Source organism: Macrotis lagotis, chromosome X (genome assembly GCF_037893015.1).
Source record: "Macrotis lagotis isolate mMagLag1 chromosome X, bilby.v1.9.chrom.fasta, whole genome shotgun sequence".
NCBI lineage: Eukaryota > Metazoa > Chordata > Mammalia > Peramelemorphia > Peramelidae > Macrotis > Macrotis lagotis.
The window spans coordinates 21,630,525-21,658,397 of NC_133666.1; the positions used below are offsets into that span (position 1 = coordinate 21,630,525).

The 27,873-nt window shown below is 37.6% G+C and overlaps 1 protein-coding gene across 6 annotated transcripts in view; it reads right to left on the minus strand.

The window, feature by feature from the left end:
• TENM1 (teneurin transmembrane protein 1) overlaps window positions 1–27,873 on the minus strand; it is a 1,637,812-nt gene that overhangs the window by 660,021 nt on the left and 949,918 nt on the right. For all 6 annotated transcript variants that reach the window (XM_074202813.1, XM_074202814.1, XM_074202809.1 and 3 more), the window contains one exon: window positions 17,271–17,355. The gene's annotated coding sequence lies outside the window, so the exon portion shown is untranslated. The remainder of the gene's footprint in view (window positions 1–17,270; window positions 17,356–27,873) is intronic.

Sequence of the window (27,873 nt, forward strand, 5' to 3'; positions counted from 1 at the left end):
ACTTGTACACTGACATCACTTTTTCAATCATATCTACTTTGTATTCATTATCAATAATGAGCTCCAAGAATTGCATATTATATTTCTTTCTTACCATTCTGGATGTCCACCTAAGCATATGACTGACTATACAGCACATACTCAATACCATATTTTTGAAAGAATTAAAGTCATTGATAACAGATTTATAGATTTCAAGAGTTAAAAGAAACCTCAACCATTCATTCCTTTGCCTTTGGGCAAGTAAGGTTTCATTAGCCCCCATTTACTGATGCCCAAGGAGAGCAAATAATCTACACAAGGTCACAGAGTTATGATTACCCTAAACAGCTCTTTCTAAATAGCTCTCCTTAAAGTCACTTGTATATGACAGGCTGCACCAGACTATCTTATAATCATTCAGGAATAACATTATTATTACCTATTTTATGTCTGTCTTGGTTACTGTTGTTCAGTCATTCTTCATGACACTGTTTGGGGTTTTCTTGGCAAAGATATGGGAATGACTTGCCATTTCCTTCTCCAACTCATTTTACAAATGAGGAAACTGAAGTCAACAGGGTTAAATGATTTTCCCAGGGTCACACAGTTAGAATGTGTTTAAGGTCAGATTTGAATTAATGTCTTTGATTCCAGACCTGGTGTTCTATCCATTGTACCACCTAGCTTCTATTTATGTATATATGTCACACCTGGTCTGTATACCTTGTCTAAATAAATCAAACAATCATTAAGTATCTACTCTGTGTCAGACATTGGGAAAGAAGCCAATGTGGTCCATACTCTCAAGGAATTTACATTGTAATGGAGAATGCGAAGTAAAAGAACTGGAAAAAGTGGGACAGAGGTAGGGGAGAGGGGCAAGGCTGCTGGTGAGGAGATGGGGCAATATAGGCAGAATGGGGAGTAAGGTGGGGTTTGTCCAGGGTCTTTACTAAATAACCTCCTGCTGTGTGGGTCAAACAATAGGAACTTATAAAAACTTCATTCTCCAAGTTCAACATTCTCTTCATGGAGAAATTACTGATTGTGAAGTTGAAGTATTCCTGGTAAGGTACAGGACACTGGGTTCTTGTCATCCTGAGAATGGTTGGTATTATTTAGTATTATTATTTTTTAATTTTTTTTGCTTTAGTGTATGCTATTCTTTTTTCTTTTAATTTATTTACACATTACTAAAATATTCTTGCTGTAAGAGTAAACATAATGCTCCTCCCCCCACAAAAATATAAAACCTCAAGCAAAATGAAGTGAAAGAAAGAGAGAAAAATGTCTTTCAGTCTGTGTTCTGATACCATCAGCTCTGTCTCAGTGGATCACATTCTTTATCATAAGTCCATCATAGTAGTTACCTCCATATTTTTACAGTTGCTGTTGCTGATTTTAATTCCCTCCATCCATTCTTCCCCACCATCATCTATTATATTTTCTCTCTCCTTTCATTCTGTCCCTCTTCCAAAATGCGCTATGGGGAAGCTGAGTGGTGCAACAGACAGAGCACAGGCCCTGGGACCAAGGGACCCCAAGCTTATGTCCCACCCCAGAGACCCAGCAACCACCTGGCCCCATGGTCCTGAACAGGCCACCCAATCCTACCACCTTACAAAAAGTAAAAAAGAAAATATGTTATATCTGATTAACTTCTCCTATGATCAACCCTCTCCTTTTTCTTCTAGATTGCTATACAATATTGAGTGTGTATGCCATCTCCTCTTTAAGCCATTTCTGATGAGAATGAAGACTCCTTCATACCTCCTCACCTTCCCCCCTTCCATACCATTGCCAAAGCTTTTTTCTTGACTCTTTTACATAAAATACCTTAGCCTATTCTACCTCTCCTTTTTCTTAGTCTCAGTACATTTCCCTTACACCCACTGACTCCATTTTTATAAGATATTGTACCTTCAGATTCAGCTCTCTCCTATGCCTCTTCTATAAAGGCTCCTTCTACTGCTCTATTAAATGAGAAGGTTCATATGAATATTATCAGTATAATTTTTCCATGCAGGAGTACATGCAGTTCATTATCATTAAGTCCCTCATAATTTACCCTTAACTTCCACCCTCTCTATGCTTCACCTGAGTCCTGTATTTGGAGATCAAACTTTCTGCTCAGCTCTAGCCATTTTCACAGGAACATTTGAAATTCCTGTTTCATTGAAAGTCCATTTTTTCCCTGGAAGAGGACATTCAGTTTTGCTGGGTAGTTGATTCTTAGTTGTATTCCAAGCTTTTCTTCCTTCTGGAATATTATATTCCAAGTCCTATGAGCCCTTAATGTAGTTGCTGCTAAGTCCTGTGTGATCCTGACTGCAGCTCCATGATATTTGAATTGTGTCCTTCTAGCTGCTTGTAATATTTTCTCTTTGACTTGGGAGTTCTGGAACTTGGCTATAATATTCCTGGGGGTTGTTTTTTTTGGATCTCTTTCCAAGGGAGATCAGGGGATTCTCTCAATTTCTATTTTACCCTCTGTTTCTAGGATATCAGGGCAATTTTCCTGTAGAAAATCTTTAAATATTAGATCAAGGCTCTTTTCCTGATCCTGATTTTCATGTAGCCCAATAATTTTTAAATTATCTCTTCTGGATCTGTTTTTCCAGATCAGTTGTTTTTTCCAATGAGAAATTTCACATTTTCTTCTAGTATTTCATTCTTTTGGTGTTGAATTATTATATCTTGATTTCTTGCAAAGTCAACAGATGCCTTTAGCTCCATTTACATTTGAAAAATTTGTTTTCCTCAGAGAGCTTTCTTATCTCCTTTTCCATCTGGCCAATTCTGCTTTTTTTAGGTTGGTTTTTTTTTTGCAAGATTTGAACTCAGGTACTCCTGACTCCAGGGCTGGTGCTCTATCCACTGTGCCACCCCCAACTCTGCTTTTTAAAGCATTTTTTCCACATTAACTTTTTGAACTGTTTTATCCATTTGACCTAAACTGGTTTTTAATATGCTATTTTCTTCAGCATTTTTTTTAATTGCCTCGACTAAGCTGCTGACTTGGTTTTCATATTTTTCCTACATCTCTCTCATTTCTCTTCCCAATTTTTCTTCTATCTCCCCTACTTGATTTTCAAAATCTTGAGCTCTGACATAGCCTGAGCCCACTTTTATATCTCTTGGAGCCTTTAGATGCAGAAGCTTGGACTTTCTCATCTTCAGAGTGTGTGTTTTAGTCCTCAATGGGACCAAAGTAATTGTCTATGGTCAGGTTCCTTTTTTTTTTCTGTTTACTCATTTCCCCAGCCTATGCCTGGTTTTGGGATGCTTCCTGAGTTTTGAGTATTACTGGGACATTCCCCTCAAGGACCTCAGTTCCTTCAAGGTCTCATGAGAGGCTCTGACTGCTCTCCTGGTCTGTGAATGACCACAAGTTCAGCCCTCTGCCTGGGGCTGTGAAGAAGGTCCCTGCTCTATGGGGACCCCAGACTGCAATCAGGGTCTGAATATGGACAAAGCCCCAGAGTCTTGTCCCAGGGAAGAGGACAGGCCTGGACAGTTTCCCTCTACTCCCTTCTCTTCAGTGGGTTGAAAGCTCAGGCAGCAGTGCTGGATGGCTCCCTGCTGGGCAGCTCCACAGGCCTGCTTCTATTTCCTGGGAATCTGGGCTGCTCTGATGGCCACAGCCCCACTGAGGCCCGGGCTTCACGCTCGCTCTGGCAGAGGTCTCTTTGATGATCTTCCAAGTTGTGCTTAGTGCTCCCTGGGGTGGCAGATCAGGAAACTGCTTCTGCTGCCAGGAGCTGGGGCTCTCAGGGACCCAGGAATCCTGGAGCTGTTCCAGGAAAGCTGAAGCTCCTTCACTCTGGGGTGTTGCTGCCCCCTCCAACTTCATGGAACAAAACCTTCCCACTATTTTCCAGGTTACCTTGGGCTGGAGAATTGGCTTACTGGATCTTTCTGTGGGTTCTCTTTCTCAAAAATTTAATTAGAGTCATAAATTTTAAGGATTTTGAAATATTTTGGACACAGTTGCTAAGAAAGGCTGTTCTCCCGCCACCATCTGGGCTCCGCCCATAGTATTATTATTTTAGCATTCACTAAATTCATATACATTCACAGTTGCTTTTCGAAGAGACTTGTTTTTTCATTCTATATTCTCTCTCTCTTTCTGTATATGTAAACATACACAGATACACTTATGAATATATATGTGTGTATATGTGTGTTCATACACACATACACAAACATTATTCTGGCCCTTGTCTTTATCACATTGGCCCAGATCCCACTCCTTGCATCCAATGCATATGAATCTACCATAGTTTATCCTCTCTCCCATCACTTCAGTTGTTTGCTTGCAAGTGTGTAGAATCATTTCCTTAAAGAGCAGCTATCTCTCTTGGGTTCTTTCTTAGAATACACCCCAAGGGAGCTTTCAGAATTCATTAAGTTTGGGCCGTCACTTTCCCTTTATGTTCACAGTGTTCCTTTTGAAAAAATAAAACTGAGATCCTGACTCAATTATGAAATGTTCTGTCATATTTCAAAAGATTTCAAGCATTTTCTCATTAACAGATAGAAAAAATGAGCAAAGATTTTGTTATGTAATAAAAATATTTGAATGGAAGTAGAGATTTTCTAAACCTTTCCTCCATGTAAATTATTTAAACAAATTCATTTTAAGTTTCAACAGCAACACACATTAGCAATCAATAAGAACTGATAAAATGCTAACTCTATGGAGGCACCATTGTCACTACAGAGAATATTCAGAGAAAAACAGTCCTTGCTCTCAAGAAGCTGATATTTCAATGAGGGAGACAACAAAAATATATATCAAAGTATGGAAAATATATTCAAAGCAAATACAAAGTCACCTGGAAAGTAGGAAGGTCTAAGCCACTGCGGCAATCAAGAACTTCTAGAACAAAGTGGCATTTGATCTCAGTTTTGAAGAAAATCAGTGGTTCCAAGAGTTTGTGGTAGGGAAGGAAAATATCCTAATATGCATGGAGTTAGCCTATGCACACTCATGGAGACAAGAGAGGGTTCTGAGTTCCAGTCTGCTAAATGATCAAGCCCATGAACAAAATCCTCATTTTTTTTTTCTTAGGGGAATCATTTACAAGGCATCCATGGATTTCACAGCTGGCCCACAGAGAGGAAAACTTGTCCCAAGTTCAGTTATCTTTATACCAGTTATAGGTCATCAAACATCAGGGCATTTCAAATTCAGTTCAAGTGGTCACTCAGTCAGCAAACATTCCCCTGAGGACCAACTATGGGCTAAAAATTGTGCTATGTGCTGAGACTATAGAAAAAGACAAGAAATTCCCTGCTCTCAGGGAGCTCCCCAATCTAAGAGAGGAGAAAATATGAAACAACCACATACAAACTAGCTATATACATGACAAATTGGAAATAATCAACAGAGAGAAGATCCTAGAATTAAGAAGGATTGGGAAAAGTTTTCCTGTAGAAGGAATCCAGGGCTATCTGGGCCAAATTTGGATACATGGTCATCAATTTCAGGTACAAATATTGAGTATGGACAGGGAACTGGTGTGTGAGGGGAAGAGGTTAGAGGTTCTTAGATGGCTGAATGTGGAGAAGAGAGTTAAAATGATTAATAAAAATATTAATATTATCATTACTACTGCTGCTGCTGATACTACTATTACTGCTGGTGCTACTACTACTACTACTACTACTACTACTACTACTACTACTACTACTATTACTTCTACTTCTGTTGTTACTACTACTATTATCACTTCTCCCACACTACTACCAACACTACTACACTACTGCTGCTGCTATTACTACTCCTCTAACTACTGATCTCACCCAATAACCAACAAGCATTTCTGGAGTAGCTAAGTTCAAACCTAAGATGAAATCACTTTCAACCTTGGCTTTAAACTTTGTTTTCTTCTTAAGAATGCTGGTACAATCATGGCCTGTAGCAAAACATATAAACTCTTTCAAAAAGTAGTTCCTCATCAAGCTACTAGGTAGGTGCTACAGGGGATCTATCTATCCAGACATGGACAAGAATCCTACAGGCCAGGTAGTGAGCTGAATCATTGGAGGGAATATTTCATCTGACTAGATCACAGTTCCTTGCGGGCTACTGCAGTCATATATGTCAAACACCTTGCTAGAACCTTCTTGGAAATATTGGTTGAGCTGGGGAAAGCTATTTTCTCCTTCTTAAGCAGGGAACTGTTAGGTTACCTCTTTCTGAAAAAAAATCAGGGTGTTTTTCCAGCCTTTGCAACATCATATTGCCAAAGGACTAAATTCTCTCCTTGGTTCAGTGACAAAGAAGGAATAAAAAGAGGGGCTTTTAGGGAGATAAAATTTTTGGAGAATGATTTGAGCAGTAGGTTCTAAGGAATGGGAGTAACAGAAATGATTCTTTTAAGTTAAAGAATCCATAAGTAGCAGATGTGAAAAATTGATAGGGCTTTTGAAATCAAACTGGCCAAGAATCCTAAGAGGAAATTCAAGGGCCATATATAAAGCCCCAGAAGTAATTTCACTGCAGCATTGGATTCAGGATATTAGAAAAGATGAATTCTAATAAAGGCTGAGGAGATCAGGAATAGATGAACCCATGCAATGTAGCATAGTAGAAAAACACTGCATTTGGAAAGAGAGTTCAAATTCCACTTCCTCTAGGCAACTTTAGTTGAGTCATTTCTCTCCCTGACTCAGCCATCTAATCCATAAAAATTAAGGATGGGGGATACACTAGTGTTATTCAGTTGCTTGGTTGTATCTGACGCTACTTGACCCCAAGGACGACATCAGTAGGGTTTTCTTAGCAAAGATATGGGAATGGTTTGCCATTTCCGTCTCCAGGTGTACTCATTTTACAGATGAAGAAACTGAGGAAAACTGGTTGAAGCAACTTTCCCAGGGCCACACAGCTAGTACATGTCTGAGGCTGCCATTGAACTCAGGTTTCCTGACTACAGGCCCCGTGTTCTACCCACTGCACCAAAGCTGAAAGTTCTTGCTGAATTTAAATATGCGATCCGATAAGGAGATCAAGATATAACTAGAAAGACCAAGAGAAAAGGTGAAATGAATTAAAAAGTTACAGCATAGTTAAGTTTAAGTCAATAAAGGACAAGTAGTGCTCGAGGACACTAGGAAAGGCATGAAAAAAGCAGGGAAGCTCTCTGGAGGAAAGTTGCAATAACATATCCAGGTCCCAAGAATGAAAAACCAAGATAATGAATGAGTTTTCAATATCTTAGACTTGAAGATTTCTTTCCCAAAAATGGTGGGTCACAAAGGAAAAAACCAAACCAAACCAAATGTGAACAATGACACCATCGATATCTGCTTCACTTACCAGGAAACAAGATACCTGAAGGATATTCAAGTAGCATCTGGATAGATTGAATATTTCAATCCTCATTTATCAAACCCCTTTATGGAGTAAGAACTATTTTTGCAATGCAACATGCTGGTCATATTGGAGCAATATATTGGAAAGCCACATTTTATCTCAATAATCATAATGAAAATCTTTCTGTATATAGCAACTATTTCTGATAAACAATACACAATTTATATTGAATGATTTTTCATCTTGCCCTATGTTTATTTCTAAGAGTTGTTCAGGCTTTGCCACAAATATTTCTCAGATAAGCTTCTTTGAGTCAGGGGAACACTTCCTCAACTACATTATTTCTCCACTGTCCTTTCCATTCAAACAAGCTACATCAAAATCCCATTATGTCATTTTTCTCAGGTTTGAGAAAACACCATCAAGAGGCAAATGATTAAAGGAAGATAGATTGCCTTATGGAAGCTTTGCTGGAAAAGGGCCCTCTTTGTGTTGGGTGAACATCTGCTTCACACATCTGTTGACTGTTAGGGATCAGCTGACAGGGTCAGATCATCTGACCCTTTTACTGACCCTTGGGGCTACTGAAGTTTATGCACCTGAATGACCTGCTCCATCATCCTGCGCTGATCCCACTCATGGACTGCCCTTGATAGAATCCAAGAGCTTCCTAGACCAAGAGGTACAACACCAATTCAATTCAATTGGACAAGCAACAATGAAACACGTACAGGCAGGTCCCAATTCTTATGAATCAGAATTCTAACATGTGATCACTTTATGGGATTCATTATTCATTAATTAGGACCTACCTGGACCAAAAATTGTTCTGGATATAAAGAAATGTAAGGAGATATAAAGAAAACAATTTTCCCTCCCCTTAAGGAACTTGTTACATAAAAATAACATGTACACAAGTTGTTGCTGTCATTCACTTGTGATTTCATTTGGCGTTTTCTTGGCAAAAATATTGGAGTGGTTTGCCATTTCCTTCTCCAACTTATTTTACTGAGGCAAACAGGAGAAAGTACTTGCCCAGGGTCATACAGCTAGTCAGTGTTGGAGGCCAGATTTGAACTCAAGAAAGTGAGTCTTCCTGACTCTAGGTCCAGTGCTTTATCTACTGTAATATATACTGCCCTGTACACAAGCATAGAAATATAAAATAGATACATGTGGGGGGGGGGCAGGTTGGAGATGGGAGGGAAACTGAGAATTAGGAAAGCCCTCCAAAAGTGCTGGCACGTAAAGTGAGTTTTGAAAAGAACTAGGAATTTCAAAAGGCAGAGATCAAGAGGGTGGGCATTCCAGCTTTAAAGGCCAGAGGATTTTGCATTTTATCCTACAACTTAACTTCTTCCAGATCCCACTCACAGGTGGGATGCATGGGCTACAAGGTCTAAAACTTATAAAGAGCTCGAGATATTTAAGGCATTATTCCAATATTTGTTCAACTTGAACTGAGATCTTCGTGGTTTTGTGGCCAGTATATTATTGACCATGTTTTGCTTTTCAGTGTAAACAATATTATTAAACAGCTATATAGCTGATAAACTAATATAATAAATAATGAGGCACTTCTTGGGAGGTCATCTTATTCCATTAGCTGTAGTCTCAAAGTTTGAAGGTTTCAGGCCTGCTTATGTCACTAGCTCGCTTTGTGAGCTTGGCAGAAATGGTACTTTGTCTATGCCTCTGCTTCTTCAGGTGCCAATGAACTCATTTGTTCATGAGTAGCAATTACTGATACATGACGGAGACAGACATCATATAACTAGACACAGATAGATTAGCAGACTGGATCTGAAAAATACCCATGAGAGAGTTAAAAGTAACTAGCAGAGACTATGTTAATGGTCCATCAAAAAAGAAAAAAAAAACTACATGTGCTATCATGATAGAGAAATACTATATATTAGGAATGGCCCACTAAAGAACCAAAGAGTTATAAGTGTTACACGTGAGTCCGTTTCAAAATCTAAGGTCATGTTCTCATTCAGCAACCAACATTCTCATATGAGAGAGAAACACCTTCCATCATTGAGGAGTGGGAAGAAAGAAAGTCATAGCAGAGGGGTACACATATTGATTCTGATGCAATTTTCAAGACATTTTCTAAGTCTGCAATAGCATTTGGTAAGTTTGATTTCCAAAGGGAATTTGAAGGGAGATATTCTACACCCTTGAAAAACAAGTGGATGGTGAAAGTGCTGATGGACTTTATGTGTGATGATATGAATAAATCGAATGTCCCACATGTGTAGGTATAACGTGTCTACACATAGATAACAGATAGAGAATTATGAGCTTTGTCTTATGTTAAATAGAATTGATTGCTTATTTATCTTAGCTGATCTCAGTGCTTTTGACTTTTAACTTATATTCCATGATGCCATTTATATGACTTTTCATTTATTTTTCTACGGTGAAGGAACATGATCAAATGATGTGAACACCGGAATTGAAAATCAAAGCTCTAAATTCAAATCTGGGCTTTGTCACTTATTAGCCGTGAAATCTTGATCCTTAACCTCTCTAAATTTCAACTTTCTCAAATGTATAATAATAATAATAATATAAAAATATAATAAGGTTCTATTTTCCTCAAGGTTGTAGTGAAGACTAAATGATATCATATAGTAAAGTGGTTTGTAATTAGAAAGCACTTTAATTTCATAAATGCTCACCATTTTATATTTAATAAATAGCACAAGAGGTATTTTCATATTGATTCGGGAGATTTGGTTCTCTCCCGTGAGTTTTGTATAAAATTAAAAGCTGCTTCTTTACTAAGGGAATTAAGTATTGGGTAACTCATAGTGAAAGACTTTCAGCTAAGCCCCTGGGAGGAATAGATTTGGAGTATTCAGCCTCAGTCTCCATCTCACTCCACTTTGACTGGAAGAGAATTTTCTTAGCTTCTTGGCTTCTGAGTCCAGAGGATTTCGTACTTCCTGTAAACATACTGGCTACACATCATCAGAACAGCTGACCCAGTGTCAATATCAGAAATCAAGGGCTAATTATACACACTGCGGGAAAGGCAGCTTCAAGGTGTGTCACAGCTAAAGGGAGTATCTTGAAGACTTCAGCAAAAAAGATTTCCAGATAGTATTACTTCTTTTACCACATCTGCTTCTCTAAGCTTGAGTCCACTCTACCTCAAATTCTATGTACCAGTAAGATGATGTTTCATAGACTTTGGGGATAGGGTTATGTTTTGTACCAACTGTTCTTTTATTTCCTTAGTAAATGTCTTTACCAAGTTATTTAAGTCAGTTATAATTATCAACTAAAAATCATAGGAGAAAGCTCATAGTGGGGAGAGACCCAGGAAGTATCAGGAAGCTCTTTGAGGGTCCCCTAAACCTTGATAGAAGAAGTACCAGCTGTGCTTTAGGTTTCCAGTCTGCCATTATGAGTAGTTTCAGTGTATATTTGCTACAAAGAGCAAAGGTATAATTCTCAGTAACTCCAATTGCAATCTACATAAGAGATTAGTAAAGTTTTGCCATCAAATCACTTTTGTAAACTCATATCTGGTTTTAAGCATTCAACTGTTATTTCCTGGCAGGTGAAATGTTTGAAAATGTTAGAGAACCAAAGTAATAAAGTGCGAATCCTCTGAGGCTAACTTTGTCAATCTTTCTCTCTTTTTCTCTGCAGCTTGATATTGTTTACCTCTCCATCATCTCAGATGCTCTTGCCTCCCTTGATTTCAATGACAATAATCTGTCTTGGCTCTCCGGCTGCCTAAGGACTCATTCTCTGTCTCTTTTGCTGACTCTTAATCCATATCCTGTACTGATTGTGCTGATGTCCCTACCCTTTCTTTCCCTTATTCCCCCAGGTTGTATTCTGATCCCTCTTTCCACACTCTCCAATTTGGTGGACTCAACTACTTTCATGGGCTGAAGTTATCAACTCCACACAGATAACTTGTAGATCAACAAACTGAGTTCAGATTTCAATCTTTGATGCCCGTTCCCCATTGCTAATTGCCTACTGGCAGTCTCTATCGGGATATCCTGCCAGCACCTCAAAATGAAAATATTCAAAACTAAACTTCACCTAAATTTGTACCTTCTAACTTCACTATTTTTGTTAATGCTACCACTATTCCAACTTAATTCAATTCAATCATTATTTTCATATGCTAAATACTAAATACTCTTAGTTTTATACAGAAACCATACTTCCCAATCATCCTTCTCACTCTCATTACCATCACCTCAGGTTAATTGCTTCTCTGATGAAGAGGTGGTCCTTCTTTTTATCCAAGGCCAACTCCTCTATGTGCACCCTTGATTATCAATCCTTCCCATTTTACCAGAAGAATGTCCCACTATGATTTAATCTCTTCATATCTGCTCCTTCCCAGGAAGGAGCTACCTCCCCATCCTTAAAAAATTCTCAATATACCCTACCATTCTCACCAGGTATCTGCTGATATATCTCTTCTTTTTGTAGGATAAACTTTTGGAAAAAAATTTACATTCATTACAACAATGTCTTCTTCTCTTTCTTCTAAACTAGTTTGTGATCTCATAATTCAACTGAAGTGATTCTCACCAAAGTCAACAATGTTATCTCAATTTTCATATATAATGGTCTCTTTCCAACCCTCATCTTTCTTGACTTTTTCTTAGCCTTTGAAATTCTTGAATATCTTTTTTCTGGATTCTCTTTTCTCCCTGAGTTTCTTTCTTTCTTCCTTTCTTTTTTGTGGGAGGTAATAATTCCCCTCTCATTGGAGGTTTTTTCTTAGAGACAGAAGACCATTTCTTTAATTCTTTAATTCCTTATTTGAATATTGGTTAGATTATGTGGCCAGTGATTGCCTTTCCAACTTTAAAGTTCTGTAATAAATTAAGACAAGAGAATTCATTTTTTATAACCCTAGAGCTAGTATGAATTCCAGGAACCCTTCTAGGACTTTGTTCTATTGTTCTTTATTTTCAGGTTAGTCCTGAGGACTCTTGTAAAACAACTTATACGTTAATAACAACTGCAGAGTCATACACAGCATACCCCTCTGCTATCTTCAGACATTTTCTACATTCACAAGTGAACAATAGCCTTGAAGAATAAGTTTATAGTAGGGAATTTTCCCTTCAAGGCTTTTTGTAGCAAAACAATATTTAAGACAAAGAAACAAAAAAATATCTGCTAGCAGGAACAAATTTTTATAAATTCCACTGATTTCTGAAATATGTGTGAGCAAAGTAATAACTAAGTCAGAAACCATGTGATTCTCTGTTCTTTTCTGGTAAACCATTGAGGATATTGTGGCACATCCCCTTGGCAGATCAGAGCAGAACTTCCTGAGGGTCTGTCAACACCCAAAAGTCCATGATGTCTGAGGCCATTATGAAAGTTGCATTTCTAGAACCCATGCACCTAACTCAAGCTCTGGAACAGGGTGTGGACCTCAAATAACTGACTTAAAGGCATTTTTTAACATAAAAATTTTGCTTAAACTGAATAGTTAATTTTTTTTTATAAAGGAAGGTTTTCAAGGATGAGGAAAGAGGAAAGGACCATAATGAGGAAATATAGATGAGACAAAAATGAAAGTATCAATAAAATTATTTTAAAAATATTAATAAAATGGTTTTTAAAAATAAAAGTAAATTGAATGTCATTTTAAAGCATTTTTAATGTCATTAATTCATTATTTGTTTTATTTATTTGACAAATATTTTTGAAGTGTCTATTACATGCTAGGCATTGTTTAAAACCCTAAGAATACTAGAAAGAGAGTCACTGTCCACAAAGAGCTTACATGTGATTGGGGGAAGACAGGGAGGGCCAACATTTACAGAGATAATATGAAATAATTTCCTTAAGGATATCCCTAATTTTAGCCCTCAATGTCTCCCCAATGCTTCTGTGATGAGAGTATTCTGATTACCTTAATGTGTCAGTTTTTAACAGAAGTCATTTTGATTTCTGATAATTACCAAATGCAAATATGAGCTTGTAAAAAGGAAGAGGGGTGGATTCCATGGTCCCTGATACTTCTGTCATCCTGTGATCTTATAGTTTCCATATTCATGAATCACTGATGCTCCCCACTCTTCAGTATAATGCCTTTAGCCCCCTCAAAGTTTTGGCACAAGATGGAGTGGTGGTCTTATACCATATATTCTCTTGCAGATCGAGGTTTTGCATTTATGGGGTGGTTAGACAAACGCTCCAATGCCAACAACCCCAAATCCTTCTACAAGGAAGCAGGTTGACTGCCTTCATTTTTGTCTGCCTAGTCAGAAATCTTTGAATAGTCCCCTCAAGTGTGGATAGCCCCAAACCGTGACTTCAAAAAGCATCTTTTCTTTTCCCACTCCTTTCTTCTTTCCACATTCAGATCTTATGTTTCTCCTTAATTTCTTCTGTGATTTTAAAAGACAGACATATTCTAAAGGATAGGCAAGTTACTGGTATGGTGGATAGAGACCATTAGGCCTGGAGCCATGAAGACTCATCTTCTTGAATTCAAATCTGCCTTCAGAAATGTAGTAGTTGTATGACCCTGACCAAGTCATTTAACCCTGGTTGCCCCAGTTTTCTCACCTATAAAATGAGCTGAAGAAGGAATTGGCAATATCTTTGGCAAGAAAACTTCAAATGAGGTCATAAAGAGTCGGACATAACTGAACACCAAAGAACAGTTCTGAAGGAGCACGTGTCTCTACTCACTCTATTAGATTAAATATTTCATTATCATTCAGGCCAGGAGATTTTACTGTGGGGGCCACAGTTCCCTAAGGAGCCCCTGGACATATATATCAGGACATCTGTGAACTTGGATAGGGAAAAAAATCTTTATTTTCACTGAAGCTCAGTGAAATCAAGCATTATCTCTAATTACATTTTTTTTTAGTTTTTGCAAGGCAATGGGGTTAAGTGGCTTGCCCAAGGTCACACATCTAGGTAATAATAATTATAATAATTACTATAATAATAATTAATAATAAGTGTCTGAGGCTGAATTTGAACTCAGGTACTCCTGACTCCAGGGCCAGTGCTCTATCCACTGGGCAACCTAGCCACCCCTGCATTTCTTTCTAATTTAAAAACAATCTCAGAAGAGGTCTATAGTATTCATTAGACTGCCAGAAGTCTTCATGACATAGAATAAAGGGTAGCAGTTCATAGTTTAGTCCCCTCAAATTACTCAAATGTATTTACCTTTAAAGGTTTCTCTTGATTCTTGTGCTTGCATTTCAGTGTCTCTGCTTAGCTATGATCTTTTCAACAGAAACGTTTTAAGAGTCCTCTATTTTTATTAAAAATTCACTCTCTCCATGTGAGATTATACTCAGTTTTGTAGGGTAAGTTAACCTTGCTTGTAAGCCTGGGATAAGTAGTATATGCTTTTTTTTTCCTCCTTAACAGTAGTTGCACCATAATCTTCTGTCAGCATGGCTGTTTTTGTTTGGTACTTGAACTATTCCTTTCTGGAGATTTGCAGTATACTCTCAGTTTTGTTCTGAGATTCCTGAGTATTTTAAATTTAGGATTTCTTTCAAGATTATTGCAATTTTTACTTTATCTTTAAGTTCTAATATATCTGAGTAGTTTTCTTTAATTATTTTTAAAACAAAGATATCTATAGTCATAAAAATCTAGAAAGGAGTCAATATCCAGAAGGAAAGAGTAGTCAATCTTGTGCTGATTACTTCTCTGTTTGAGGATAATCAGAAAGGTATGTATGGCTTTCTGGCATATTCCCTATTGTTTACTGACCAGTGAGCCAAAATCAATTGGCTTTTAGAGCATTTCATGGAGACTGCTATTTTTTTTTTAGGCTTTTGCAAGGCAATGGGGCTAAGTGGCTTGCCCAAGGTCACACAGCTAGTTAATTATTAAGTGTCTGTGGCCAAATTTCAACTCGGGTACTCCTGACTCCAGTGCTGGTGCTCTATCCACTTTGCCACCTAGCTGCCCCTGGGAGACTTATTTTTGAAACACTTTCTACCTTCTCTTCTAAGTTATTCTCTTTCTAATCTTTTCCTCTAGAGCTCTTAATTTTAATTGTAATTTCACTTTTTATCTCTTATTCACTTTTTCCAGATACTCTTAGAGTCCTTGTATTTAAGTAATTTTTCTTCCTCTGAGACTGCTTCTATAACTTAGGGAGTAACTTTCTTCTGTATTTATTTCCTGAGCTTTGCTTAACCAATAGTATTTGATGTTTTCCCCGTGTTTTCTTTTGTTTCCTATTGTTTACAGTCTCAGTTCATGGACTGAGATACTTTGTCAGGGCCAGGCCGTATCCCTTCTGATCCTCTCGGATGGATTCAGTGGTCCCTGTTCAACACTGTTCCTTCTGTTGTCTGAAAGTTGCTGCCACTCTTATTGTGAGTGGGATGACTAGTACTAGCTCTCTATCTTCTACCCCAAGGATAGCAAACAAATAAAAATGGGAGACACTAATCTGGACATTAGAATTCTTGCAGGTCAAATGCTGATGGTCTTAAAATGTAATGTTATCTATATTTTATCTTATTTTAATTTATTTTGTTAACTATTTCTCAATTACATGCAAAAATCTGGTTTGGTCCACATGTGAGAGTGGTATAGGCCACAATTTTCACACCTCTGTTGGATACCTTCTCAGCCAGGGCTTTCCACAAATACTCCAAAGAGAATGTACTCAGGTGTAGACCTTCCTCTGCTTCTGTTACTATCTCAAAGTAGTATCGAGACTATTCTGTCTCTTATTTTAGCTATACAAGCTGCTTACCTCCTTTGATGGCCTAGCATGTCCTCAACAATGTGTTTTACACCGTTTCCTTCATGTCTCAATCATTGCTAATGTACTAAAACCTGCTTAAACCTTTAATTTGCATTGTTCTATTGAATTCTGGATTCTCTGTAATTCTGCCTCCTGAAATTATAAGTATTCATTTCAGGATTCATGGCCACATCCCTGGGAACACCATGAGATATTAGAGAACATGCTGTTGTGACCCAAAACAATATTTATATACCTTAATTCTTTCTGAATAGTGCTCTTAGAGTTCCACATAAACACGATTTCCTAGGCTAGACAGTATGAATTCTTTCTATGACATCAAATCAGGCCCAATTTCTATGTAACTCTGATAGCTGATTTCCAGTGAAACAAAGAACTTCTCATGAAATCTATAAGTTGCTTTTGAAATGAATTCAGAGGAGAACTGGGCAGTGCCTTGAAGACTTTGTTTGTGATGAGATTAATTAACAACAGACCACCCCAAAAATGCACTTATATGGAAAATTAATTTATACAAGTCTTTTAAGGGAAATGCTGTTTAAACAGCAATTACATTTAAAATGCTTCACCTCCCACACACCCAAAAGCATCTATTACTTTATAAACTACACTAATTAGTGTACTACTCTTTTAGATAGCAAATGACAATGCAGATAGAATATCAGAACTGCACAAACCAAGTTTTCTAATTACTGAAAGATATAGTGAATAAATACTATATAACATAACACTCTAAAACCCAATCACCCACTCCCCACTTGGGTGTCCCAGAAGGATCACTAACTAAGCACATACCAAACAGAACTCATATTTTCTTCAACATCATTCCTGCTTCAAATGCCCCTATTTCTACTGAGAATTTTCTTCACCTGGGTTCAAAAACATTAGCAGCAGCCCTTGATATAATGAAAACTTATTTGTTTCTACTGGAGTTTGACTGAATTCAATATAGTTTGTACTTATAAAAAAGGGTGCCTCACATCTCTCCACTCTAATTAATGTAACTAATAAGCTGTTCAAAGCCTTGATAATTTTATGAGGTGTGAGCATCTCTTTGATTGAGTTATAGAATCAATCAAAGGAATAAATTAGATACAAAGAAGTCTCTAATAAGTTTAGGAGTAGTGAACTAATGCTTTTCAGTCACTAGATGAAATCAGATAATAACACACAGGAAACACTGGTTGAAAGGGTCAGACATACCTCTTGTCCAGTGTAAGTCAGAGAACAGATTTGATCAGGGAAGAGTCAAGCTTCAGGAGCACTTGAGAAGGCTGGTTCCTTGAACCTGTACAAGAGGGAAAAAATGGGAGGCAGGAGAATGAGCCCAAAAGGAATGACACATTGCCTATTCATTAAGCATGTAACAAAAATGACTAGATTGTTAACAAAAATATATCCAACTAGGAATTTAGACAGGTCAAATTAGACACACCAAGGAAAGAGAGCTTCAGGGGTTATGACTTCTTTGGAACAGAGAGAAAGTGAGCTGAAGACTCTACAAAGACACTGACCCTTGAAACCCATCAGAGTTCCATTTAAGGGGATCATCATAAAGACTGCACAAAGCCAGAAAAGGACTTTGAGCAATTAAGAATGGTGAACTTTCCCTTTGCTCATACAAGTCCTCTGTTTGAACCCAGTTGGTCCCAGGATAGTCTACAAGGGAAAGCTTGACCTTTCTATGAAGTCTTCTTACTGAACCATCTCAGTAAATATTTGTTTCTAAAAGTTTGTTAATAGATAAGGTAGTTTAGGCTTGCTAATTGATAAGCAACATAGAAAAGATGGGAAAATCCTGCAATCCTTTAGAGTAACACCCCAAAGTTCCCAAAGAAAGATGTTGCAAGCACATTGTTGACTACCCCTGAAGGAGGGGGTAATTTTAGGTGGTTTTTTCCCAAGGTAATGGGGCTAAGTGGCTTGCCCAAAATCACACAGCTAGTAATTATTAAGTGTCGGAGGCCGCATTTGAACTCAGGTACTCCTGACTCCAGGGCCGGTGCTCTGTCCTAGCAGCCCCAGAAGGGGGTAATTTTCAAAAAAAATTAAGACAACTTAGAGACTATCTAGTACAAGCCAGGAACTTGCTTTATGCAGCTGTAGTATTATATCTGTATTGTCATTTGCTTTCTGAAAGAGTAATTTTGGAAGGGCAGCTAGGTGGTTCTGCAGTACTGGCCTAAGCACAGGAAGAATCATCTTCATGCATTCGAATCTGTCCTAAGACACTTACTAGCTGTGTGTCCCTGGGCAAATCACTTAACTCTGATTGCCTCATTTCTTCAACTACATAAAATAAGTTGAAGGAAATGGCAGGCCATTCCAAATATGGTAATAAAAAGTCAGATGTGACTGAAATAATTGAACAACCCCCCCCCATACAATCCTTTCATTTTGAAGATTAGGTAATGAGTTCTGGAGATTTTAAGTGATTTACTCAAGGTCCCAAAAGCAGCGACAGGCACAAGTTTTGAATCTTTGTAGCATACCAGGATACCTCTCTTGTTCTTCTGAACTCCTATGTATTTAACTAATATCTTTATGCACATAAAGCCTAAATCTATACATCCAGGCCTCATTTCTTTTCTGAACTTGAGTCTTGAAGAATCTCCAACACTTTGCTGGATATTATCAACTCTCAAACTCAATATGCCCCAAACTAGACTCATTATTTTTCCCTCTAAACTGAATCTTTCTTCCAAGTTTCTGAATTTCAAGCATTCTACTAGTCACTGAAGTTCACAACCTCTTCTTTCTATTTACACATGTGATAACTTGTGAAGTCTACTAATTCTGCAACTTCAAGATATTTCACTTCCATCCTTTTCCTTCATTCATTCAGATTTGATGTGATGCATATTTACAAAAAAAAAAAAAATAAACAAGCTGTTACCTCACACCCAAAAAACTGGCAAAGAAGACAAAAGATGGAAATAGTTATTGTAGGAGGGGCTGTGAGAAGCTAGGAACAGGTCTAACTATTTTAGAAAACAATTTGGAATTGTGTTAAAAAATTGACTAAAATTGTCACTTCCTTTTAGCTAGAGATTTCACTGTTAGCCACATGCCCCAAGGAGGTTAAAAACAATCAAGCTTCTATAACTCCCAAAATGTTTATAGCAGCATTTTTTGTAGTAGCAATGAACTGGAAACAAAGTAGATGTCCAATGACAGGGAGTGACTAAACAAATTGTGAGAAATATTTGATTTGGTGCTATTTTAAAGTTGTTTAGCAGGGAACTTTGGGAGGGTTCGATGGCTTCCCCTAATCTGCCATGATCAATTAACATTTTGACATGCCTTAAATCTTCATTTGACTCAATCTATTCCCAAAGACTTATGGAAATAATTTACTATATTTGCATTCCAAGTGTTGAATAACTCTTCATTGAATGAATAACAACACTGCAGTGTTCTTCTTAAAGAACATTGTTTTGGAAGCAGTGGGTGAAAACAGACTTCAATACACCTTATATCAATAAAAAATGAGAGGTACCTCAAAGTAAGAATGAACTGCTTTAGGAGTTAAGTTTTTTTTTTTTTTAGCATAAACTGGATAACCACTATGTGACAGAGTAGTGGTACACCTATACAGGTATGGGTTGGAGTACATGTTTTCCAGCCTGCTGGTTTTATGATTCTGTGATGTTATTAAACAAAGAAAAAAATAAGTCATCAGCTATGACAGATTCTTTGGACTCACAATTGGTACTTATTTTGAAAAACAGCAGGTATAGACACTCTACTTTGCCTCTGCTACTCTTATCTAGTTTCAACTTCATGGAAGAAGGTGCCCCTCCCAGGCCAAGCTCATGCCATCTAATCTCATCATTATGCTACTAACTCAAGCCTTCACTGACACAGCCTTCCTCAGTCTCCCTTCACTTTTGATTGGAGGACTACAGAATAGAGTATCAAATTCCTTCCAATGCCTTCCTTTATAGAAGGAAGAATCTTTTCCTTCTCAACTCACTCCACTTTGCAATTGCTGTTCTGCCTGGTTTGAACTCCATGGAAAACATAGAACTCCTTGGTTTCCTACCTGTCCCTTCTCCCCCCACTTTCCTGCCTCCTTTGTGTTCTATATCCTCCTTTAGATTGGAAACTCCTTGAAGGCAGGGAATGTCTTTCTTTTCATTAATTGTATTCCCCAGTTCTTAGCACAACAGCTGGCATAAAGTAACCACTTCATAAATGTTTATTCAATATTAGAACAAAGAGGTAAGAGTCAAGAAACTTGATATTATTTGGCTCAGAGAAAAGGATACCAAATGGGAGATGGAAAGTTAGTGAACTCATGTTAACAAGATTTTCAAGTGTAATAAGGTTTATTATAAAGAGATATTGATCATTTCTGCCTCAGGTATGATGATGATAATGATAGTAATAATGTTTATATAGAGCTTACTATGTATAATGACACTATAATAAAGACTTTATAATTAATATATCATTGAATTCTCACAACAATCCTGGGAATAGTGATCTATTATTAGCCCCATTTCACAGATGAGGAAATAGACACATAGAGGTTCAGGGACTTTCCTAGAATCACAGAGATAGTAAGTATCTGAAGCCAGATTCCAACTCTGGTCTTCCTGACTCCAGGCCGGGGACTCTGTCCACTGGTCCAGCTGTTAGATACAATATTAGGTACAAGAAGAGGAAACAAGTTGAAATTGAAGCAATAATACATTTGCTTGGTTGGACACATTAACCATCTTTCCCAAAGTAAATGTTGTTAAGCAAAGAGAAGAAATGACCAGGGAATGGGTATGGGCTCTTCAGCCACAGACTCCTTTTAAAAGTAGGCTAGCCAATTTGAACAAGGCCTTAGCCAAGGGCAGTTTTCCTGCCTCTGCAACTCAGAGACTGTGATCAGACGCTATCTTTAGGAAAACTGAGCTAATAAAATTTACCATCCAATTCCTGTACAGAGTAACAGCAATTGCCGATTAGGGACTAAAAACTTGTTGCAACAACATTTTAATTACATTTCAATGCAAGGCTATAAATTAATTTATCTAGAAAAAATACAGTACTGTAGTAGATTACAAACCAGCTAATTAGCCCATCTAGAATTTGAAGGTGACCAAAGGACTCCCAATTTTATGTATAAGGAAAATAATGAAAAATGCCAGTAAATTGCTACAAGGAGATAAACATTTATTTAAAGTGAGAATCAATATTAAAACAGATTCTACTTTAGTGCTTCTTCCTACATAATCACATGGTAACTGAGGCCCTGTACTTTTACAGTTCCTTTCTGAGCCCTGGAAAGAACAAAGAACTGACGGGGAGGAGGAGTTTAATATGCCCCTTCTAGGTGCTTTGCACTATGGGCTCAGTCCAGAAAGCACAAATCCATAAATGCATTCATTTTTAGAGAAAGATTGCCTTTTCAGGTCCTGATTTCACTATGCCCAAATCACATGCAATTACCTTTATTTTAGATATGGAAACCAAGCTTTAAATAGTGAGATCATTCCTTTCTCCTTTACAGTAAAGAGATTGATGCATACCTTTCAACAAATCATAGTTATCACTAAAAGAAGCTTGTAATTTTTTCCCTCTAACAAAAGACCTGAAATGTTATCAGATCTGAGGCAGTTCCACCCTCTATACCATATCTATCTATTTCCATCTACACCTTAGAAACCAAGTGTCCAAAGCAAGCAGTCTTCAGAGACTCTGAATACTATCAGATCTATTTCCTCTTCTTAGAATGCAGCTCATGTACTAGGAAGCAGAGATGACAATAGTGCCTGCCCATATCAGAAACTTTGGAAAGGTTAATGAATTCTGGCATAAAATAATGTCTGAGCTCTAAACAACCCATAAACACAAAATCCAGGAAAACTAGAGGAACTGCTCATGTTTCTAGGAACGGAGAAGCCCCAAACAATAAAAACACAAGAGACTTCTAAATTATTCTTTTAATACATTTAGTGGGGTATTATACTGCATATCAATATTTTTGATCACCGCTAATGACAGTTTGGGGATATGAATGCAAAATCTGGCTTGTCTCAGCTCAAATGCGTAAGGCAAATAAGGAGGACTTACATAACAAGGAAATCAGCTTCCAAGGTGGTAAAGCAGACTTCTAATTAGTGATCTTCTCCCTTTTTGTCATAAAACTGTCACCACATTCAAGTCAGTTGTATAACCAGCCTGCACAGATCCAGAATGGGGACTGTTTTCAGTTTTCTATGACTTACAAGTGAAGGGATTCCCAAGGACCCTATGGAGCTAATTAGGAGGGGAAAGGGTATAGATAGCAATGTCATTAGGTAAATCAGTTTGCAGAAGGCCGATTCAAAATGGGTTTACTTCATGTTGTGAATTTGACAAGATGAGAGAAGCAAAGGAAGCCTAAGCATTGGACACCATATGGTGAAGTTCGTGGAGTGAGGCAGAGCTACAAGTGGTTTATGTAATGTCGACTTAATGACTGATAAAAAATAAATGGAAAGAAATTCCTCTACTAGCTTAAAGCCATAGAGGCAAGGAAATCTGCAGTTAAGGATCAAAGCTTCAGTACTGAGTTATAATGGGTTACTATCCTTAACTCTACCCAATAGTACCTCTCAGTACCTTCCTGTACTACTCACTAATTTATCCCCAAATCGAAAGTTTGACAAGCTCCTTCCACCTTACCATACCTACCAGCATCCATGTGCCTACCTATGCTGGTGAGCATCTGAGATAGCCACATGTCAGGTGTCAAGGCTCCATTTGAGTTAGTGTTTTACTTGGAGGAGGGGCTCACAGTGTTGTCCTCATCATCACAAAGAAACATTGTCAAGAGGGCCACTTTTTGCCTCTTTCTTCATATTCCTTTGATAGATTCATTTTATCCTCCCAGGAGTTTTGTGACTTTGGTAGAGCTTCCCAATGGGGATACTGAGACACAGATATGCTAATAGGTAGCATGGTACAGTGGCTAGAATATTTAACAATGCAGTTCTCTATAGTTCCACTCCACCCTAGCCCCATGCAGAAGGGATAGCCATTTCTTTGCTCTCATTACCATCACCCACATCTATCTCAAGGGTTCAACTTCCATCATCCCGATTTCTACAATTCCTTTCTTTGATTATAACATCTTATTTTTTCATCCTCTTTCCAGGCCTCATCATTTCTAAAACCAATTCTCTGACTTAACAAAATCTTCAATCCCTGTACTCCTCCAAAATTTCGTAAGTCATCACTTCTTCTCTGATGTCACTTACCTCTCTTTAATTTTCCATTGTTCTCAACTCAACTCTTGAGCCCTTTGGATTCTCATCCTCCTGACACTCATCCTTTTCCAAACCACAAATCTGAATTTCTTCCACCATCTGCCTTCTCTGCTCCTACTGTCTCTGCTGAACACTGCCTAAGGAAGTTAAAAGATTCTGCTGACTGGATTCACTATAAAGTAATGTTCTTTGATTTCAACTGGGCCCTTCTCTGTCTCTGTGTGTCTGTCTGTCTGACACACACACATGCGCGCATACAGTATTTGGCTTTTTTTTTTTTTTGAGTTTTTTCAAGGCAATGGGGTTAAGTGGCTTGCCCAAGGCCACACAGCTAGGTAATTTTTAAGTGTCTGAGGCCCGATTTGAACTCAGGTACTCCTGACTCCAGGGCTGGTGCTCTATCCACTGCGCCACCTAGCTGCCCCAGTATCTAGCCTTTTCTTCTCTACCCAAGTCTTATACACCACTTCTCCCCTGCTCTCTCACTAAAAACTGATCAATTAGGTCAAGAACTTGAGCTGACTCCAGCACAGCCCTAGATAAATAGAAGAGATTCTATTGTTATTATTATTATTATTATCATTATTATTTATAAGAGGACATTGATGGAACTCCATCAAGTCCGTCTGTGCGTGCAAGGAAGAACTGAGCTTCACCTAAGGGGCGTCAATAGGCAATCTAGCCCAGCTTAGCAAGGTCAGAACTCTGAGCTTTGTAAAGGACCTTTGTAAAAACTAACTCGAGGATAATAAAATTATGTTACTGGGAGGAAACATACAGGACTTGAGGTCATAGGACTTCAGTTTGAAGTTAATAGCTCTATGCCTTATAACCGCAATGACTTTAGAGTTCCTTCTCCCTTTAACTCAGTTTTCTTCACTTTAAAAGAAGGAATTGGGTCAATCCAGGGCTAACCTTTTTTTTGTTTTCTGGACCCTTTTGGCATTCAGGTGAAGTCTAGGAACTCCTCCAATTAATAGATTAAAATGAATAAAACAAAATACAGCAGAATAAAAAGAAAGCAATTTAAAAATCCCTTTAAAAAGTTTATAGACTCCAGATTAAGAAATTCTGAATGAGATCTTTAAGGGTTCTATGACTACAAGTGAACTGTTTAGGTTTACTCCCCTAGCAGTGGCAGAATACAGTGATGGCAGGGGATCTCTTAAAGACTCAAGTTGGATGCCATTTTCTGAACTTCATTTTATTCTTTCTTTTTTCTTTTTTTTTTTAAATTCTTTGATAAAGAAGATAGCTAACTGGAAGGGAGAGAGAATGAACACAGGCAGAAATCTAGACAATCTTAAAAACAAAAGACATAAAAGTATATTTAAAAGAAGAATATATTGGGGAAGTATTTGGCAAGAAGCTAATTGAAAAACAGGATATTCAAAACTGAAGCTTATTTTCATTTCTACTTTCACTAATTACCAATTGCTCACCAGTATCTCAACTGATCAGGCTCCGCTTTGGGACAGGGAAAGACAACTGAGAAGGAATTAAGTCAGACATATCCTTGAAAAGATTCTGCTGCTAACTATATCTTCTCAGTTGAGAGGGCACTGCCCCTATTTCCGGTCTTATTACATCTTATTAACTTGTCAGATCAAGTTCATAATGTCCCATCTCAGTCCTCAGTAACCAAGAGATGAGGGTGAAGGGTGAGCACACAAGATTTTGTCTAAGAGATGGGAATTTTAGCCAAAATCATGAGGACAATACTGCCACAGGAGGAGAAAATCCTAACCAACATACATAATGAAAATAATTCTATAATAAAAATTTTAATTCCATACTCCTGATTTGCAGTAAATTATTCTTATTGAGAAAACAAACTTGACATTGCAAATATATTTTCTTTCATAATCAAAATCTTTTACCACTGTAATGCAAATGGTACTGACTTGTGTGCTGAATTTATATACTCCTAATTAAAAAAATCCAATTACAAAGATTTCCCTTTTCAGTTCTTATTGGCTTCCCCAAGTTCTCTCAGCTCCAGTAATTTCCTTTTTGACATAGATATTGTGTAATGGTGCCCTAAGTTAATTTGGTTTCAATATTACACATTCATCATGAAAGCTGGGCACATTTAGAGTTCTATTTTGTTTTCAGCTTGCTAAAATGCTCTTGGTCCCTAATGTTACCTTTGTGCTTACTCAGGCAGACTGGGGCCCACGCACATGTTTGGATTTCTCTTTGCCTCAGTGGTATTATTGTTCATATTACAGCTTTGTTTTTACGCTAACTCTTTTGTCTATTTCTGAATCTACTGTAGATTAAGGTGGAATGGGGAAGACATTTTTTAGACAACAGAATGGAAGGAAAAATAATTTCTAGCAGGTTTTTATATAGCAACATCTATGAGCAGTCTGATGTCAAGAAGGATTAAATTGAATCTTGCCTAATTTAAAGGTAAGACTTAAATATAGTAAAAAGCTTGGTTATAGATCATGTTAATGGAATGTGAGGCTCCCATTCATCAGATGCTTCACTGGCGAAGAGTTGTCTCATGCAGCCATAGTGATTATCAATTAATTAAAAAGCATTTATTCAGCACCATCTGCTTCTCAGGTGCTGTGTAAAACACCAGGAACATAAAGAAATAACTGAAGTAATCCTTGCCCTCCAGGAGTTTATATTCTATTAGGGGACTCAATATTGATAAACTTAAGTATATAAAAGTAAGTGATTTTTTTCGGAAGGGGGCAGGGGAGAATGGGGATAAGGAACAGAAGGTAGCAGGAGCTGGGAAGAATGAGAAATGGCACATGAAGAATGTAACAGTTGAATTGAACTTTGAGATTTAAGTAGGAAAGGTCTCTCAGTTGTGGACCATAGTTAGTACAAAGTACGGGAAGAGCAAGCCCAGTTTGACTGAACTCCAGAGTGTGAGAAGTGGAATAATATAAAATAAGTCAGGAAGGGTAGTGGGAAGTTAAGTTGTGAAGGACTTTAAATGCCAAATGGGAGCCATTGGAGTTTATTGTCTAAGAGAGTGATATGGTTAGACTCATACTTTAGGAAAATAGCTTTAGCAACTGTGGAGAGGAGAGAGACTAGAGTCAGAGACCAGTTAGGAAAACTATGGAAATAGTTCAGGCAAGAGGTGATGACAGTCCAAATTAGCATGAATACATATGGCAGGAGAAAGGGAGATGAGCAGTTTCACAGAGGTAGGAAAAAACAAGATGTAGCAACAGCTTACCTATATGGAGATAAGAAAGTAAGGAGACAAGTATGACTACCAAATTGTAAACCTGGGGACTAGAAAGATGGTGATGCCCTGACAATTATGAAAATATACATAACCTGATTGTACATGTATAACCTAAATCAGCTTACTTGCTACCTTAGGACGGGGGAGGGAAGGAGAAAATGTTACAAAAGTAAATGTTGAAAGTTATATTTACCTATAATTGGAAAAATGAATCAATGAATTTAAACTGAAAAGGAAAAAAAAAAAAGATTGTGATGCCCTTGATAGAAACGGGGATGTTCAAAGGAAGGTTAGTGTTATTGGAAGGAAAGATAATTCTGTTTTAGACATGTTACATTTAAGAAATCTCTGAGCTATCCTGCCTGAAATATCTAACATGAAGCTGGTGATATGCTACTGAAGCTCACAAATGGGACTAGGACTGGAGGCCCGAGTCCCCAATGAAGCCCACTGGGGTAATGTTATGGGCCTCTCCACATTGGCGGAGATCGCCATCCAGGGCTGGCATGAGCTGGTGAGAAGGGTGGGAGAATTAAGAGAGAAGAGAGTCATGAAAACCCAAAGGAAAGAGCATCCCGAGGAGAAAAATAGTCAACAGCATCAAATGATGCAGAATTCAAAGAAGATGTTCTTTCTAAACTATAAGATTACATGTAAAAAACTGGAACTGATTTCTAAACACAAATAACTAAAAGCCAAATAAGGCAGAGAGAAATTCTCACACTCCAAATATTAGTAAAATTAGTCAATTAGTAAAGAAGCAACAGCTACCTAGTAACCCTAAATATATTGGTGCTATTTATGAAATGGAAAATTTGTCCTGGGGTTTTCAGATTTCCATTCAGTAAAGTCTCAGAGACCATAGCCTTATATTGGGATGCAAATCACTCTTTAATGCAAGCATCCTTCTTTTAAAAAGATTTATAGGAGGATGAAAGGAGGTGGAGGAGGTCACATTTAAATTGCAGCCAGAAATGCAAACTAGGTAAAGAGTTGTGTGACATCTTTCCTAAGCTCCAACCAGCACACAAGGATAGTACAAAAAGAACCTTAAGCAGCAGCTCTCACTCTGTGCTTTCACAATAGGCTGTTAGCCTGTTATTCCATAAGTCCAAATGTTACCATTATACATTGGGTCAAGGTCTTACTTTTAGTTAATTTGAGGTTAAAGATTTGCATGACTGGATTTCCTAATTCAGGGTAATCAAGTATTGATTTTGTCTTTTTTTAAAACAAAGAATTACTTCTACTTAGCTTTTATATGGAGTTTTCCCCCAAATTTTAAATAATCATTGATTAGTTTATATAAACAGTAACCCCGCGATATAACCTTATGGTT